Source organism: Zingiber officinale, chromosome 6A (assembly GCF_018446385.1).
Source record: "Zingiber officinale cultivar Zhangliang chromosome 6A, Zo_v1.1, whole genome shotgun sequence".
NCBI classification, from domain to species: Eukaryota; Viridiplantae; Streptophyta; class Magnoliopsida; order Zingiberales; family Zingiberaceae; genus Zingiber; species Zingiber officinale.
In genome coordinates, this window is record NC_055997.1 from 148657602 (window position 1) to 148676775 (window position 19174).

The 19174-nt window shown below is 35.8% G+C and overlaps 1 pseudogene; it reads left to right on the forward strand.

Moving 5' to 3' along the window:
* Nucleotides 1–7649: 7649 nt before the first annotated feature.
* Nucleotides 7650–19161, forward strand: LOC121998662 (annotated as a pseudogene).
* The last annotated feature ends 13 nt before the right edge of the window (nucleotides 19162–19174 follow it).

The following is a 19174-nucleotide window of genomic DNA, read 5'->3' on the forward strand; positions in this document are numbered from 1 at the left end:
TACTGACACTTAAAGATCAGAATGGTAACGCTCGTGTAGATGTCAGTCTGTCAGTCGCGATCGGAAGTTCTTGGATCAGTCGTTGGGCGCAATAGTTTTGTAGCAAGGTCGTAGCAAAAGCCTGGAGCAGTCGGAAGCTTAAATGAACGCGCAGTAGCTCATATATCGGTTGTATTTTGAAGGTTTCTCAAGGTTGCCTTATATAAGGCATGGAAGGCGCCTTCCATAGCCATGGAAGGCGCCTCCAATGAGGCAGATTCGATCCCGAATAGCCCAGTGTTTATCCATAACTTCGGCCAAAATGTATCCTGCAAAAGGTGCCTTCCATAGCTATGGAAGACACCTTCTATAAATAGTACGAAGGCGCCTTCTATTAAGCTTGAAGGTGCCTTCGGACACTGTTTATCCTAAGGCAAATATGCTCCTTTGTCCTGCAAAACAACGTTAGTCCAATAAACAAAAATAATAACCTACAAGATAAATGTTAGTATAATAATAATGAGCAGAATTAATTAGTTCCTATCCTCTTAGGACTAGGGACTAGTCAAGGTCTCAGCTTAGGGATCCCAAATGGATCTAAACTGGACTGACGCCTACTGTCCCTTCAACCGGGACGCATCCTTACTCGGTCACTTTCCTCCAGTGACTTACCTTAACTTACCAGTCTGTCAGACATCTTGTCAACCCGTCAACTTGTCTAGACTTCATGCCAGCTATCCGGTTGGTCTGTTGTCCTAGCTGAGCTTCTTGCCAAATATCCGGTCAACCCGTCAACCTATCTGGATTTCGCACTAGCTATCCAGTCGGCCCGTCAACCTAACTAGATTTCTTGCTAGATATCCGGTTAGTCCGTCGACCTATTTAGACTTCGTACCAGCTATTTGGTCAGTCCGTCGACCTACCTGGATTTCGTACTAGCTATTTGGTCGGCTCATTGACCTAGTTGGATGTCCTGCACACATAATCAAGTGGTTAGATCACAACAAAACCTAACTTAACTTACTTGTCATTCATTAAAACCTGGGTTAGACCGTTAGTGCAAAACTGCACCAACAGTTTCTCCCCAAAAAAATTAGTTGTACACCTGTAAAGTAAATCAATTACTATAATAAATTAAGGAACCAGATAATTTTCAAAACTTTCACTGATTTAAATAGAGTATGTATTTCAGAATTCACACTACCATACTTTAGGTTTTCCAATTATTTTAACAGGTATGCCACATCTTTGTCTTATTTTTTCTTCTTTGAAGTCTTAAATTGCTTATTCATATACTACGACTAGAACATTAAATACATTGAATTAATAATTTAAATCTAACATCTATAACTAATTAATATGTAGATACACACTTACGACAATGGCTTGTTTTCTCATTTCGTTGAGTTGTGCAATCATAAGTGCATCATTTTCCGCCTCTTCTTCATAATTGCCTTTCGATATTGAGATAATCTCTGTTTCTTCTTCCATATCAACCCTATCAAGTTTTTCTTTGCCCTTGTCAATAACATCTTTAGCTTCACTTTCTTTTACAATTTTGTTCAGCCTCTTCTACTGTTATGATGTTCTCGGTAGGCTTGCATATTTATATTTTGCTCCGCTTCCTTTTAGATAAAAGTTTTCGCACAATGGACTATCACTTGGAGTATCCCTATAATTATACCGACTACGGTCACGTACTCTCCTACTCCTTGTTCCAAAAGCAACTGGGTCTTGTGGATCGATTACACGCTTGCTTGCTTGCCCTTGCATGCCTTTATTTTCTATTATTTCGATTAATTTTTTCTTCCTTTCATTCAGATGTATGTTCTCCAATGTTAGCCCTTTGATTCTGTTTGCTTGAACAATATATTTACGACATTCCTTATTACCTTGCCATCCAGCTTAATCTAATTGTGGTGTCTTCGATGGACATGGAATATCAACAGCTAAATCAAGGTTCTCAACCAATATTTTTTTTTCAAATTGGATAGGGATTAATTCAATAATAACATGTATAATTATAAAAATATATGTAATAAACTGTATATTTACTTTGAATAAGTGAGAATTTTTAATATTTACCTCTTCAGGTGATACTCAGTCTAATAAAGTTTTCACCTTACTAATATGTGAAGGAATATTCCTCCACTTGTTAATTCGTGCTCCTTCAATATTATATGATTTTTGGATTGGAACATGCTCCAAAAATCATGCCTGATTCACTATAATAAGTGTTACATAATCATAAATTTCCACAAAATATTATCAAATTTAGCATACATATATACTCATAGGCAAAAGATAAGCAAGTCCCTTTAGGTAAGGGAGTGTGGTGGTCTTGGGGTCATATGTCTGAGTTGATGAAAATAAATCTCCAATCGTAGCTAATTGTGGATCCATAAATCGATGGATGACTTCAACCCAGTTGAATCTACCAAGATTCTCAAAATCATTTACTATATCTATAAGGTCTAAAGGAATTTTATACGTACTAGAAGAAAATAAGACATAAACAAATATATATAAAATATAGAATTTTTAAAATAATAAAACATCAGCATGCGCTTCAACTTTATTGGAATAAAATTTCAACAACTCCTCAATTCTTAATTTGGTAATGAGTTTGCTATTTGAGAAGTGAGCAAGAAAGAGGTCACTCGATGCTTGATTTGAATTAATAGGAACCGAAGCACCTTGGTCCGCAAAACCAAGCAATAAAGATACGTCTCTTCGTGTAAATGCAACAGGTACACCTGAAAATCACAAATTAATAGTTATATTCTAAGATATTTTTTTTGTATACTAAAATAAAAAATAAAATATTAAATTTATAAAACTATTTAGTGCTTAAGATTAAAAAATAGGAGTTGCACATGAAAATCTAAAGGTTTGAGATGTTAAATCTCAATTTTAAAGTATATTGACCAATATACCATGAATATACTGGATTTCTTGTATATCCAAGAAAACACAAAAAAAGGACTATTTGATCATCGCTATATGTCGATCATGTAAAATAACATTTCCCTGATACCTTCCTTTTATTATGGATGGTAAAAAAAAAAACTGTTAAAATGACCTAACACACTGTTCCAATGTAGTTTTTGGTTAAAATCAACTACAACCTACAATTTTTATAAATTTAATTTATTAACAACAAAAATAAAACTGATGAAATGTTTTCCAAATCGAGATACACATTGTTCTGGAGGGCCTGATATGGTAAAATATCAAGTCCACGTTGGGCCTGATATGTGAACATATCATGTTCACGTTGGGCCTGATATGGGAACATATCAGATCCACGTTGGTCCTGATATGGGATCATATCAGACCCACTTTGGGTCTGATATGGGATTACTTTGGGCCTGATTTGGGATAATATCAAGCCTGCATTGGGCCTAATATTTACCATATCAGGTCTATGTTGGGTCTGATATTAACCATATCAGACCCAACGTGATGATCCCGTATCAGACTTTTTCTGGATATATCAACATGGGCCTGATACGGTAAAATATCATGCCCATGTGGCCCTGATATTTTACCATATCATGTCCAACGTGATGATCCCATATTAGGCGCTTTCTGGGCATATCCTATGGTTTCTGGATATATCCTATGAGTTTCTAAGATGAACAAATTCATCTTACTTACCTTTGCTATCGCAACTTCTTGCTTCATTATGAAATAAGAGTATTTACGGTGAACAAAACCCTAAACACTTAAATGAACAGACCTTTGTGTGGATTTCGTCGGAGACCCTTAACGCCCATCGCCTTAGCTGTATTAATTTCATCGGAAAGCCTTGACGTCGTCTTAGAAGGACATACTGTGTGGATTCTGTCGGAAAAACCCTGGATGTCGGGACACACAAAGCCAAGGTGTCAGTGAGGACGATGACAATAGATTTCCATGAGATAAGAAAGAGGGGAATGAATCTCACATACATCCAAACCATTTTATTAATTTTAAATTTAAACATAAATTAATATGGTTCAGATGCATTGGAAAATAATGTTTAAGAGAGGAGATTTAAAAGATTGATGGGAGGGGTAGAAAGAAAATATCATTATTTTTGATAATTTAAAAATTAGATTCTTATTTTAATAAATATAAAAATATGACCATTTTTTTTTAAAAAAACCGTAACTTTAACTACCTGACTTTGTGAGAAAGAGAGAGAGAGACAGAGGAGAGAGAGAGATATCGTTATAATCATCGACTCTGCATCACCCACTCACCACGCATCACCGTATCACATGTTATTCATGGACGTATGCTCTCCTTCCTCATTTTCCATTCACATTCTAACGTAAAGTTAGCTTTTTTCCCCTCAATTCTTGTACAATACGTCCATTGAGGACCTCGCCGACGACGGCAGTGGTGAGGATCAGAGATGGCGCTGGCAGGATGCCCAGGAGAAGAAGCGGAAGGAGAGGCAGGGGCAGGGGCGTCGGCGAGGACCTCGCCGACGACGACAGTGGTGAGAATCGGGGAAAGGAAGTCGAGCTGGGGCTCGAAGTCCGGCACGGTGCTAATGATGGAGAGGACGCGATCGTAGGCGGCAAGCCCGAGGGCATCTGCAAATGTGGAGGCGGAGGCAGAGGAGGAGTGGAGGGAGGAGGCCCCATTCTCCCGAGAAGAAAAGGGGCGTTCTTGGCTGCCGCCACCCATCTCATACGGTCATGAAGCGACAGCGGCGTCGGCGACCGAAAGCGGAGCAGGGTTTCGTGAGGGAGAAGAGGCGGCGTTGAAATGAGTGTTCGTGGGCCATAATTGAAGCCCAATTAGTATCCCATTAGCAGAAGCCCAAGTAAGGAAACTTTACCATTAAAGGCCCAATTAATTAAAGCCTAATCATCGACGACACCTCATAACGGATGTTGATTTTAATTTGATCCGACCCGACCCATTATCATAAAAAATAATATACTTATTTATTAAAATAAATAAATCAAATTCTCATTCCTTTAAATTGAATCTAATAAATTTACTTTTCAAATAAAAAAATTGACATGTTTTTCTTATATTAGGGTGTATACAAAGATAATACTACGGCATAAATTAAATTGTAAAATAATAAAAATAAGATTATATATATATATATATATATATATATATATATATTTGACCTATACATTACACGACATACCATCCTCGCAAGATTCTTTCATGCGAATGTAAGATTCTTCTTTTGCTATTTGATAATTAATTATTCTTATAGCTTTTTACGAAGAAGATTCCAATTCTTTAAAACTTTCATACGCATTTTTCATTTTTGTTCCCTTTATTCTTTAAAACTTTTTTTTGCATGAAGTATGTTAAAAAAATAATTTGTATTTTTCAATTAACGAAGCTACACCGATTATTTATATGTGAAGATATATTATTATAAACGTTTGATTATTATTATTATTATTATTTGAAAAATAATAATTCATTCAGCAAAACATATAAATATATAGAACACATTGACAATTGCATGTGATGATGCGGGAAGATGAATAATTTTATTTTGTTTTATCTATTTATTTGATATTTTTATATGAGGTATTTAAATATTACAATCCCATTAATTCTAAATAGACGATCTAACTCTATATTTAACCCACCAAGTAAACACATTGATAGTTGTATGTGATGGTGGGAAAGATGAATAACTTTATTTATTTTTATCTATTATTTGAATTTTGTTTACATGGAGTATTTAAATATTACAATCTGACCAGAATTCTGGAATAGATGATCTAGCTGACTAGCTCCATATTTAATCTATAAGTAATTCAAGAAAGTTCGGTTACTCCTGATATGACATCTCAATTTCATCATTAGTTTAATCATTTTGATGTATTTTGCGTGAGAATTGAATTATGATTGTTTGAGAAATTCACTTTCCTCTTACTATGGTGGTAAAACGGTTAATACGTTCGTCCCAGTGCCCCCGCCAATCCGTCTCAAGGCCAATATGGAGGAGATAAATCACGGACGACTACTAGCCTTTGGAATAATGACTAGCACATAAGGGAGGTATTTGCCTCGACTTTGCCGAGATTCGAACCTCAGACCTCATTATAACAACACCTCATGCACTAGCCACATCCGAGGGGACCACTTTCCTCTTACTATCACACTAAGATATGGAGGTCTATTTATTTAATTTATTGTGGTAAAAGATGATGCATTCACCCTAGGGATGACAATGGATCGGGTTCGGGTGGATTCTATATCCTCCGTACTTATATCCATCGGGTATAGGATATCCGATGGGTATACCCATACCCATTAAAGGACCGGATATATTCTATATGTGTAATTTTTCTTCTTTTTATCGAACTATTATAATTCAACAAAAATATATTAAAATTAACATTCCATTAAAAAAATATATATAGTTAAAAAAATAGATTAAACATCTATATACTCTTCTGTTAATATCAACAAAAAAAAATAGTAAATTAATTTTAGATAAAGAAAATTTTCTTTAATATATGTATATATATTATTTAATTGAATATTCAGGTCGGGTATCGAATATTAATAGTCCCTTTATACCCTCTTCCATTCAGATTGAATGTCAGATCCTCCATCGAGTTTGGATAAAATTATCATCCCTAATTCATCCCATTGGCCTTCCACACCTGTCAATGTATTTAAAAGGGAGGCAAATCATAATAATTGAGCGAACTCTTTTTAGACGAAATAAATTTTATTTTTACAAAGAAGATAAATTTTAATCTTGGTCTCATAAATATAAAGAAAGGTTAATATAGATACAAGTGTTAGACCATGATGAAAAAAAAATCGAGAATATGCATCCTCCTATATTTTTTTTGATTTATTGTAAAATTGGTTGATGGCTCTTAATTGTCCTCCTAATTTATTTAAGGGTAATGCTAAATGGTTAGAATCTGACCCGCTAGAATCAATACATGCAAGTGTACACATGGGTATTTTAGTAATATCATCTGTATACATTAATTACATGTATGTACATGTATGTATTCTAATTGGAAGATAAAAAATTCTAGCCGGTCAGATTCTGGCCAACAAGAATTACCGTTTATTTAAATATATGAATCCAAAATTAAAATGAGTAATGCATCAGAATCTGGCCAGCTAGAATTAATATATGTAAGTGTACACGTAGATATTTTAATAATATCATCTGTATATATTAATTACATATATGTATATACATGCATTCTAATTAGAGGATAAAAAATTCTATCTAAATTCTGACCAATAAGAATTACCGAATTAAAATAGTGTGGCCCAAATTCCAACAATGTCGCTTGGAATTCAAAGGAGGTGGAGGACGAGTGAAGGTGAAATAAATGTATATAAATAATTAATAATCCAGAGAATCCAAAGAGCCACATTTAATTACTCTCCGCCCCCAATAAATTCCCTTAATCAAGGACAACTATCAAATAAAGTAAGTTAATAACATTAAACCCCCTAAATTTATTTGTTTGGTCAATTTATTAATTCTAAAGTAGACAAGATTGAAAATTGATGGATTTATAGGAGTAGAAATGAAAACGACGCCAATAACGGCAAGAACCAGAACGCTTTTCGTGGCAGCGACAGCGAAGAAGAAGATGCCGTTGTCTGGTCGTTGTCTGTGGCAATGACAGTAGTTGCAGCTCGCGATTGGTCGCTGTGTTGCCATTGTTGATATATTGCCAAGGCCTCACTTTTCCGTTCACCTTTCTCATTTTAGATGCCAGCTCCATCGCTGATCAACTGTCTTCGGTCTGTCCCCGCATCTGGTGGAGAGGGAGAAAGGAGGCATCTTGGGAAGCGCGGTGTAGCCTTCATTGCTTCTGCACTGAAGGAGGAGGAGGAGGATGAGAGCTTTGAAGTGAAGTTGAAGAAAGCGTGATGATCCGTCGTGGTTATTGCTGCAGTTCTTGTTGTTGACTTTTGACTTCAAGTCTGCTCCCAATCTTTTTCATTTCCCTTTCTCGCCTCGATTCTCCAGTTTAACATTCGCCTTTCTTTCTCCCTAAGCATCGTGAGTTGTTATTCCCTCTCAGCCTTGCTCCTCAGGGCAATAAAAGAGCAACCTTTTGAGGAAGTAATAGGTGTGGTGTGGTTTTCTCGAGCCCTACTCGCGTCGTTTGTGAGAGAGTGATAAAGAGCTGCGGACTGAAGCCGTAAGTGTAGTTGCCGTCCTCTCGAACAGCGGAATAAAAGAGCAATCTTGTTGCACGGTCGTCTTGAACCCTCGACCTTGTTCGCTATTCACTGCTGGTTTTTCCTCGAATCTGTGGTAGTTTGATTGGCTAATTGGTTGTTTGGTGGATTTCCTTGGAAACATTGAGATGGACAGTGAGGAGCATTGCTGCGTGAACGTCGCTGTTCACATCAGGCCACTCATTGAAGACGAGCGGCTGCAAGGTTGCAAGGAATGTGTCGTCGTTGTCCCTGGAAAGCCGCAGGTTATTGCATTTAGCTTCTGAAATGATTCCTTTTTCTTGTTGCAATGATCAATTTCTTGTTAATTATTTGATAGAGAAAAAAGTGGTTTGTTTTCAAGATTGTTCAGTCAGTTGAAATTGCTGGTCGAGTTTGGAAGATCTAGTCTTTTTTTTTTGGTCAATCTGGCCTTTTTTTTTTACGACAATGCTGATTGGGTGATTCCTATTTTTTCTTTTTTTCCCATTCCTTGGATTGCGATCCGACCATCAACTGGTGGTTTTGGCATTTTGTGTATAGTATTCATTACTTGGCCGGGACAATGATTTTGTGGTTACCTCCAAGGGAGGAAGAAGAAACATGTTCCTTTTACCAGTGATGTAAATTTTGTTTTCCAACACTCATTTGTTCTTACACTATAAATGAGGTTCCATCCAATTTGATTGCTCCTTTTTCTGTGTTCTTCTGTTTTTGTTCCCATACAAACAAGGCAATTGGAAAACCTATTGTCTGACCCCGTGTTCCCTCTCATGTCTCACACACTGAATTTTTACTGTTTTTGACGTGCAATGCCTTATCTTGAGTAACAGATTGACTGTATTTTCTTGTTCACTCTTTGCTAAAAAAACATCTGTCTATTTTCCCATTTCTAACCAAATCAGTGAAATCCGAGTATTGTTCAAGCTTCCTCTGTTTCTTCCACTTGGCATAGCCCATTTAAAATTTTAATTTTCCAAGAGTTTAATGTTAATCCATTTGGATATTGGTTTATCCATTATGTGCTCTTTTTAGTACTTAAGACATGTTTGTAGACAATTACAGATGATCTAGTTTTATAGTGTTTCCTCCAAAATCTACGTGTGTCTGTTTTTTCTTTTTGCTCTATATTTTCGAATTTTCTTTCAACTCTTAATTACTCAGTAAAACTTTTAAAACGCAGAGTACAAACCGGTGAACAAATATCCTTTTTTTTCTCTCTGGCAAGCCACTTGTTCCTTTTTTTTTTCTCTGGATGGATTCTTGAGGTAGTGGAAGGAGTGGTGGAAGTGTGCCTGTTTCTGTTGGAGTATTCTTTCTGTGGTCTGTGCTTTTATGCTTGTGCTTTTTTTGCAAGTTATTGAAGAATCTGAATAATCTCATTGAGTTACAGAACATGAACAGTTTTGCTTTTCTCAATACGAAAATTAGAAGAATCACTATGGTGTCTACTCCAAAGTTGTGTTTATTTAGGGTTTACCAAAATGCAGGTGCAAATAGGGAGCCATTCTTTTACCTTTGATCATGTATATGGGAGTACATGTTCTCCATCCTCTGCCATGTTTGATGAATGTGTTGCTCCACTTGTTGATGGTTTGTTCGATGGATATAATGCTACTGTTCTCGCATATGGGCAGGTTCAGTAGAAAAATACCTGAAGCTACTTGCTGTTTTCAAGGATGAAGTGGCATTTTAGAATATATACTAAAGATTTTGGCATCTTTGATATTTTATGTGCGACAGACAGGTTCAGGGAAGACATATACCATGGGAACTGGATTCAAGGAAAGTTCTCAAACAGGCCTTATCCCCCAGGTCATGAATGCACTGTTTAACAAGATCGAAACTTTGAAGCATCAAGCAGAATTTCATCTACGTGTCTCATTCATTGAGGTGAAACTTTACCTGCTTTTGACATCTTGCTTAAGTTACACTTCTTTCCCAAAATATTATAAATGATCACAATCTATCAATTAAGATATCTGTCATCTTCAGTTGTCTATTTTTTTTATTGTTTCTTTTTGCAAAATTGTGATTATCATTATTGTTTCCTTTAATGAGTGTAATCTAACTTCTTTTCAATTTCAATGAATATATCAGATAGTCTTTCATTACTGATTTAACTTTGAAGCACAATTTCATTTGATATCATATATTTGAATTGGATTGTCAAGATTCTGAAAGAAGAAGTGAGACTTGCTAGATTCTACAACTGTTTGCAAAGTTGAGGTTTGCAATGGACAAGTAGGAAAGGTGGCAACACCTGGGAAGTCTCCGGTACAAATACGTGAATCATCAAACGGCATAATAACACTTTCTGGGTCCACTGAAGTTGATGTTAGCACCCAAAACGAAATGGCTGCATGTCTAGAGCAAGGTTCTATTAGTCGTGCAACTGGAAGTACAAACATGAACAACCAATCAAGGTAAAGACCATATCTCCTACTATGTTCTAGGATGCACGTGGTTCATCATGGTTTTCTGATCTGATCCTTGCTGAATGCATACTTGGAAGTATAGAATTTTCTTGCATTTTGACAAGGAAACACTGCATTATATATTGCTTATATTTTGGCATATTATTGCAGTATACTTTCTAATTTCTAGATGCTAGTTTTCTTCATAAGTTTGTTCTTTTTAACCGTGTTCTAATCTGTTAATTTGGTAATAGTTTATCCTTCTAATTGAAGTATTATTAGAACTATAATAATATCACTGTCCTATAGAGTGCCGACTTCGTAGTTAATCACATGTCATGGTTTTTCCAATAAATCCCATTAGTTCTCATATATTTCAACAACTTATTTTGAATCTGGATAAATCTTTATGCTGCCTTCAAATTTGCATGGTTAACAGTGAATTTGTTTGTGTTTTTATTCTGGAATAGTCGGTCCCATGCCATTTTCACTATCACATTGGAGCAGTTGCAGAAAATTAACCCATGTTACACAGCTGATGGTTCTCCAATTGAGGAGATAAATGAAGACTTCCTTTGTGCGAAGCTGCATTTGGTAGATCTTGCTGGATCAGAGCGAGCAAAGAGAACAGGTTCAGATGGTCTTCGGTTCAAGGAAGGTAGTATCTTGTTCCTTCATACATGATTAGATGATCACATTTTTGACCCTTCCAGATTACTAATTCCATATGCTTTCTTACTTCAGGGGTTCATATCAACAAGGGTCTTTTAGCTCTTGGCAATGTCATAAGTGCTCTTGGAGATGAGAGAAAGCGTAAAGAAGGTGCTCATGTCCCTTATCGTGATAGCAAACTAACTCGACTATTGCAGGTCATGTAATGTTCTCTAACCATCTCATCATTGAATTGCATATACAATATGCACCTGATTCTTCTCTCAACCTTAGTTTATATGTAAGAAATGAGCATGAGGTCACTTTAGAGAAAGTGTTCCTTTGATCAAAGACCAAAGATAGACATGCAAGTATGCAACCCATTACATCTGATTTGGCATTGCAACTATTTCATTTGATCTAACAAAAACATTGGTTGGGATTTCAATATCACAATCTTACAGTAGTTAAATGAGTGAATTAATAGAAACCTAAATTTGATACGCAATTCTTACAAAAATTGTAGTTAGATGATGTTATGGCATTAAAGAATTCACAAAATTGTTTCTAAGTCTGCTTAAACCAGATTCTGACCTAAGGTAGCACTCAGAAATCTAGTGTTCACTCAGATATTAATTGTTTGTGGAATGAAACACTTCTAACAAGAAGCAGCGACCACTCAACATATGTTTAAGAATAATGATTGATCCTTTGCAACTGAATGTTTCGAGTTTGGCTGACTGATCTTTTTCTTATGCTGGCTGAATGTTTTGAGTTTGGCTGAATGATCTTTTGTCGGTGACTCGTATAACTGCAAAAGGAAAACTCCTGTAACTGTCTTCTGCTTTAACTTTGGCAGGACTCTCTTGGTGGAAACAGCAGGACAGTAATGATAGGTACTATATCTTTTACATATGATTGATTACCTTCTATTTTTTCTTTATAACTTCTCGCTGTTCTTGCATCTGAATAACATTTCGAATATATTAATTTCTAAAGATCAGACCATTATTTCCACATGGTGATTGCAATGTGCTTGAAGAAGAACATTTACAGTTAAAGAAAACGAAATTGAATCTTTCTCTTTTGATTCTCAAACCTGAATTTAAATGTTTGGTTGCATCATTTTGTCCAGCATGTATCAGCCCAGCAGATATCAATGCAGAGGAAACACTTAACACACTGAAATATGCCAATCGAGCTCGCAACATTGAGAATAAGCCCATTGTGAGAAAAGCTATTGTCTTAAATTTTATTCCATTGAGAATATTATTCTTTTATCGACTGTTGATGTCTTTTAAAAGCTAAATGTCAAGGGGTAAGTAGGCCTAAAAAAAACAAAATGTTTGTGTTCCATTGAGAATATTATTCTTTCTTGCAAGCAACTATTCTCATACGATAGATCTCTATCCAGGTTAATAGGAACCCAATATCTGATGAGATACAGAGGATGCGCCAACACATTGAATCTTTACAGGCAGAACTGGCCTGTTCGCGTAGTGTAGGAACTACATCTGATGAGATTAAGGTAATATCTTTCTCTATAGGGCATCCATTGCATTTAACTTCTTTCCAATGGCATTTATATGCACAAAAAATGAGATATTCGGACTATTAAGTTATCTTCTATGCCAGATCATGCAAACCAGAATCAACTTCCAGCTTAGAATGAGTCCTATGAAAAGTTTGTAAATTGTTAGGCTGTCGATTGAATGTTCCATATTCATGATCTAGAACCTTTTTGAATTCAAATTTGAACAAGGTCAACTCTATCCTGAAGACTACTGGCCAAATACATAGTAGAACATCTAAAAATAAGAAAATGAAATCATGTGATACCTTATCTGTTGGTCAGCCATCTTCTCTAGGTCTCCATGTTTAGATTGTGTTTGTTAATTCAAAGAGGTTCTCACATGCTCATTTGTTAGCTCCTTTTGTGCCTCTACTCTGTAGGTTCTTAAAGATAGAATCTCTTGGCTAGAAGCTACCAATGATGATCTATGTAGGGAGCTCTATGAGTACCGTAATTGTCAATCTAGTGAGCATTTTGAAAAAGATTTTCAGGTACAAGAAACATCTTTGTTTTTTTACATGGAAAATTTTGGCGTTTTAGTACTGACTGAGAGGAGCGCAATATTTTTTGAATGTTTTTATCGATCCCATAGATGGTATAATGCCTTTGATAATTGTTATTTCAGAAAGATAGAACCAGCTTTTCAAACATAGAAGGGTTGAGAAGGAGCTTGCAAAGCACCGAAAAGATAGGCTACGAAATGGTTGAGAGCCTAGAAGGCAATTCTCTAAGATGTTTCATAAACATTGCTTAATTGCTATACTATTTTATATTCTTTGTTAAAACTATGTTTATTTGTGGTTTGCTTTTCTAAGTTTTACTTTGTCCATCTATTGCACCAGGTGATAGTTCAAGTGGAAGCGATGAAGAAATTGCCAAAGAATGGGAATACCAAATGTCGCAAGATTTGATGGGCAAGGAATTGAAGGAGTTAAATAGGCAACTAGAGCAGAAAGAGGTAACAAATAAAACTTCTACAAATTTTCAAAATAGTATGCATTTGCTAGTTTATTCAATGACCATCTAGATGAATTATATAGTTCCTTTAATGTATGACACATCATTCATAAAGAACAGCACATGTAGGTTTAAGTTGTCACTCTGACCTTCTTACATGTATTTAACATGGGCATGAATTTAAGTGGTTGGCACGACTGTTTCTGAACCAAGTGGCAGTATTCAAGTCAGATATGGAGGAGTAGATGAAGAGTTCACTTTTCAAGTACTAGAAGATCCAAACGGTGGATTTAGTGATTTGAAGTATATAAATGAGTGTTCATATGATACAAATGTGATTACCTCAATGCCACCTTTCATTAATAACGCAAAGCTTGCCCATCTCTCAGAGGTGGAGTTCTTTTATGGACTCCTTTAAGTTTCAAATATAGCTTAAAGCCATGTCCAAATCCCTTTTAGCTATCTATTTAGCTTAAAATAAAATGAATGCAAATGTCATCCATCTAATTGAGTTTGAAACCCTGAGCTCTAAATTACACTTCAATCCCCTTAGGCCATCTAGTGGGACCCTAATCCTTTTTAGACATCTGATATATGTCAGCTCACATTTAAAAAAAAAATCCCTCTAAGTTAGTCAACATATATTTCAAACCTTTTGAGTCACAAGGTGTGCTTCACAAGCATCTTGAAGCAAAGTTTGACACCCCAAAACATCCCCAAGTTAGAATGTTAGATATTATGTGATGTTGTTTAATGAGTGTTGACTTCTTTGTTTACTTTAAGTTGCTTGCAATGTCTTATGCTCATTAGACTTAAACAATAGATCCTAATAAATAACATATATTTAATTGTAATGGTTTGTGCCATCTGGATTTAAGAACTTGAACAACTGTTAATCCTATTCCACATGGTCAATCACTGAAATCTTATTCCTTTATATGTTGAGTCTAAATGTCCCAGTCCCAGATCAGAGGCTGTACTTGATTTTGAAACCTATAAATAAGCAACGTTTTGAAACCAAAAAATAAGCAACCACAGAGGAAGTGAAGTAATGTTTTAATCAAACATCTAACCAATCCTAAAAGTAAGTTGTGTTTCTTTAGATCAGGGCTCAAATTAGTGTATTTTAAGTACCTGAAATGCTTGATCAAATGTTTGCAAGGAGCATACTTGATGAACTACATTTTACTTTCTCAAGCAATGAAAATGTCATTTATGACTCCAATCACATATCACATGTTGACACTAAATATATACTCCTTTTATGGCAACTTCACTTTGGTCAAATTTAGTGCAATTCAATGGCATATGTTCTTCTCTATTTAAATAAAGTTAGCTTGCTGACAACTTGGATTTGTTCCTCTGCAGTCCGAGATGAAAATGTTTGGAGGTAACTGTCTCATCCTTAAACAACACTTTGGAAAGAAGCTTATGGAACTTGAAGAAGAGAAAAAAACAGTTCAGGTTGTTCGAAGTTTCTTTAATGATTTTTTTGATTCATCTATTGCCTTTTTGTACTTTTATTGAACTTATGGATGGTGTTATGGCTGGTGTTTCAGCGAGAGAGAGACAGGCTGCTTGCTCAAGTCGAAAAGCCTTCTGCCAACACAGATGGTCACACACATAAATTGCCGGAAAACTACTTGAAGAAACTGAAAACCCTGGAAACACAGGTAAGGTTCTCTATTCTTTTTGTACATGATTCTTATATTTACTATTATTTGATTGTATCATTTGCTATGATTTGCTTACATTTTTTGATTGATTCTTTTTGTATTTAATGTGTGCCAAATCATTCTTACAGATTATGGATCTTAAGAAGAAACAGGAGAACCATGTTCAACTTTTAAAGCAAAAGCAAAGGAGTGATGAAGCAGCAAAGAAGCTGCAAGATGAAATACAATTTATTAAAGCTCAAAAGGTTATTATTTGATTAATATCTATTGTCATAGTAGTGCATTTGGGTTCTATATGACAGTGAGAGTGACAGTGCTTTCCTTCAGGTTCAATTGCAACACAAGATGAAACAAGAGGCAGGACAGTTTCGCGATTGGAAGGCTTCTCGTGAGAAGGAACTTCAACAGGTGCATCATACATGTATTATGCATGTAGCTTCACGTTAATAAAGGGAAAAAAGAAGTCTGCTAAACTAAAATTATGGAAAGTCAACTTGCTAAATGTTGCATGATGTAGCTTGAATGTTCTGCATTTTTACTAATTCATTGTAAAGCAATAATAAGACCACTTTTATGATGCCAATGTGTTTATAAGGAATTTTTGAATCTTAAACTTCTTATTAATTTTATTTCAATATTGATGCATTTGCACAAGCAGTTAAGGAGAGAAGGAAGGAGAAATGAATACGAGCGAAAGAAACTTCAGGGCTTAAATCAGCGACAGAAAATGGTAGGTTATAATTTGCTTCAGAGAGGATTCATTTGCTACGCTTAGTTGCTATTGTTGTATATAAAGATCAATTTGGTTGATTATTTATTATTTCTCTATGGCTCCTAGTTATTTTCGTCCAAATGGATGAAGCAATATCCTTTTCAAATCTCCTAGTTTAATTATCTTTTATCTTTGCTACTGGTCACTTTCTATAGTATGTCATGAGACTGTGTACCAAAGATAGATACAACAAACTGTGTGATTTGGTTCTTCTTTCATAACCAGGTGTAAATTTAAGTCTTTCAACATCACATTGTACAAATTTTGGCAATTCTGGCGCTTCTTGTCTAGGTTCTTTATAGAAAATATGTTGTGGAAAACTTGAACTTAATGTTCCATTTTCCTTTTAGTTATATAGTCATTATACTGTATTGGACTGGTTTTTAACATGAAATATTTCTTCTACAGGCTCTTCAGAGGAAGACAGAAGAGGCCGCAATGGCTACCAAGAAGCTGAAAGAATTGCTAGAAGCTCGTAAATCCTCATCGCATGAGAACCCTGGTATGTTCATCATTTTAACATATCCTGAATTCACACTTCATTCTGCACCAAATCTTTGATTCTTTACTTGTTTTTTGTTTTTCTAGTCATTGCTATGGGAACTTCTCCAGCAATTCAGGTAACTAATGTTGATCTATAAGCGAGGAGACTCAGTTTATATTGACTTCAATTTTACACTTTCAGATCAACGAAAAGACCCTACAACAGTGGCTTGATCATGAGGTAGAAGTTTTAGTGCATATGCATGAAGTTCAAAGTGAATACGAGAAGCAAAGTAAAATGTGCGTACCTGAAGGCTTCTAGTAATGTTTCAGTTCCAACTGTGTATGTCTGTTGCTTTTCCTGAATCGATACTTTTCATCAGGAGAGCTTCTTTGGCAAATGAACTTTCTTTTTTGAAACAAGAGGACGTTTTGTCCGCGGTTGTCAGCTCTCCGGGAGGAAGGAATGGAAACTCAAAGTAGAACATCCTTAGATTTCTATGTTTCAATTCATATACTATTATTCTGTGCTATTCTACCAAATTAGTCTTTTGATCCTCTCCCTTATTTGTCATCTGCATTAGATTATCCACAATGTCTCAGAGTGCACGATTAGCGAGAATTTCTTCACTGGAGAACATGGTGGCTGTCTCTTCAAACACACTTGTTGCAATGGCTGCCCAGCTATCAGAGGCCGAAGAACGAGAACGTACATTCACCGGACGTGGAAGATGGAATCAGTTCCGGTCCCTGGGTGATGCAAAGTGCCTGCTTCAGTACATGTTTAATGTTGCTGCAGATTCAAGGTTTGAAGTTCTAATATTTAATCCGAACATCATGATTTTGGGTTTCTTCTCTACTTACAAAACTTCACTTCAAACCTTATTGTTTGGAGGAGTGACTAATCGATCAGAGATAATCATCCATTGAAATATATTGCATAGAAAATTAAAATGAAGACAGTGCACAGAAGTTGCTGATTGAATGTCAGGAAAAACAAGTCAATGTTAGAGTTAACAGCTATGTAGACATTTGGTATGGTTTAGGATGACTTTTACAGTTAATAACTGTATTGTAATATGTTTGGAAACAGATGCCAACTGAAGGAGAAGGAAATTCACGTCGATGAACTGAAAGAACAACTAAATGAGCTAATTGGTCTTCTTCAATGGAGTGAAGCGCGAAGAAGAGAAATGGAGAAAGAGCGAAAATTGAGAGAGCAAACTGTTGCAATTGCAGTACCCACATCGTCTCCAGTAAGTTCTTCACAAACTAGTACAAAACACTAACATGAAAGATTTACTTTGTATGGAAGGATAAGACATGCCAAATGAAGTATGAGTTCTTCAGGATGGTAGAATTATAATTTGGAAAATAAAATGCTACAGTTGCACCAGCTTGTTTGTGTATAGCTTATATATTTCTTTGATCACTATCCTCTGAAGTAGGAGAAAATGTGCTAACCTAGACAAAGTTTGTTTGTGTATAGCTTCTCCTTTACTCCTTTAGTTATAACTTGCAGATGAGGTCAAATGGCTCACTGAAGAACTGCACCGAACAAAAATCATGGTCTCCTATACCACTCCCAGCTCAAAAGCAACTAAACTACACTGCTGGCATTGCCAGAAGTCCAATTCGTGGAACTGCAGCATTCAACAAGCAACAAATGAAGGTGAACACACTACTTGACTCTTCACATACTCTTTTTCGACTTAGTTGGACATTCAGAGTTGAGACTTCATGACATTTGGATCCACTTCCTTGTCATATCCTTGCTAGACTCGAGTTTTCGTTTCGATTGCTGTACTATCTTGAGTTAGTTGATTCAACTGTGCATAGAATTTCCGATTGTCTTGAGCTCATTGATAACATCATCGCATATTTTCGATTGTCATCGCTTTTATGTTTCCTCATGCAGATGGTCCCAATTGGGCATTTGAGCATGGGGAAGAAGGTAGCAGCAATAGGACAAGGAGGCAAGCTTTGGAGGTGGAAGAGAAGTCATCACCAATGGCTGCTTCAATTCAAGTGGAAATGGCAGAAACCATGGCGATTGTCGGAGTGGATTCGACATAGTGATGAAACAATAATGAGGAGTCAGCTGAGAACACATCGTCTTTGGAGTGTCGTTTGATCCAGTACTATCTTTCTGATGCATAGCATGCTGACTAACTGCATCAGCACTTAAACTAGCAATTCAACTAAACTCTCCTATCAGCCTAAAGATGCAAAGCATTGGGGGAAAAAATTTACTTTAGTGATATTGGTTTTTTTCCTAAACAACTTAGACAAATCACTTCTTTTAGAATTATGGATGAGTAGTTTTCTATCTGTTTGTCATTTATCTTCTTTTTGTCTTTTATCACTTTTCCAAATTGTGAGAAAGATGTGAATGAAGTTGTCTAGTTTTTGGTCTCTTGGATTGAGTTTGTTATTTGGTGTGTAATATAGTATGTACACAATCTTGCTTGATAATAAAGTT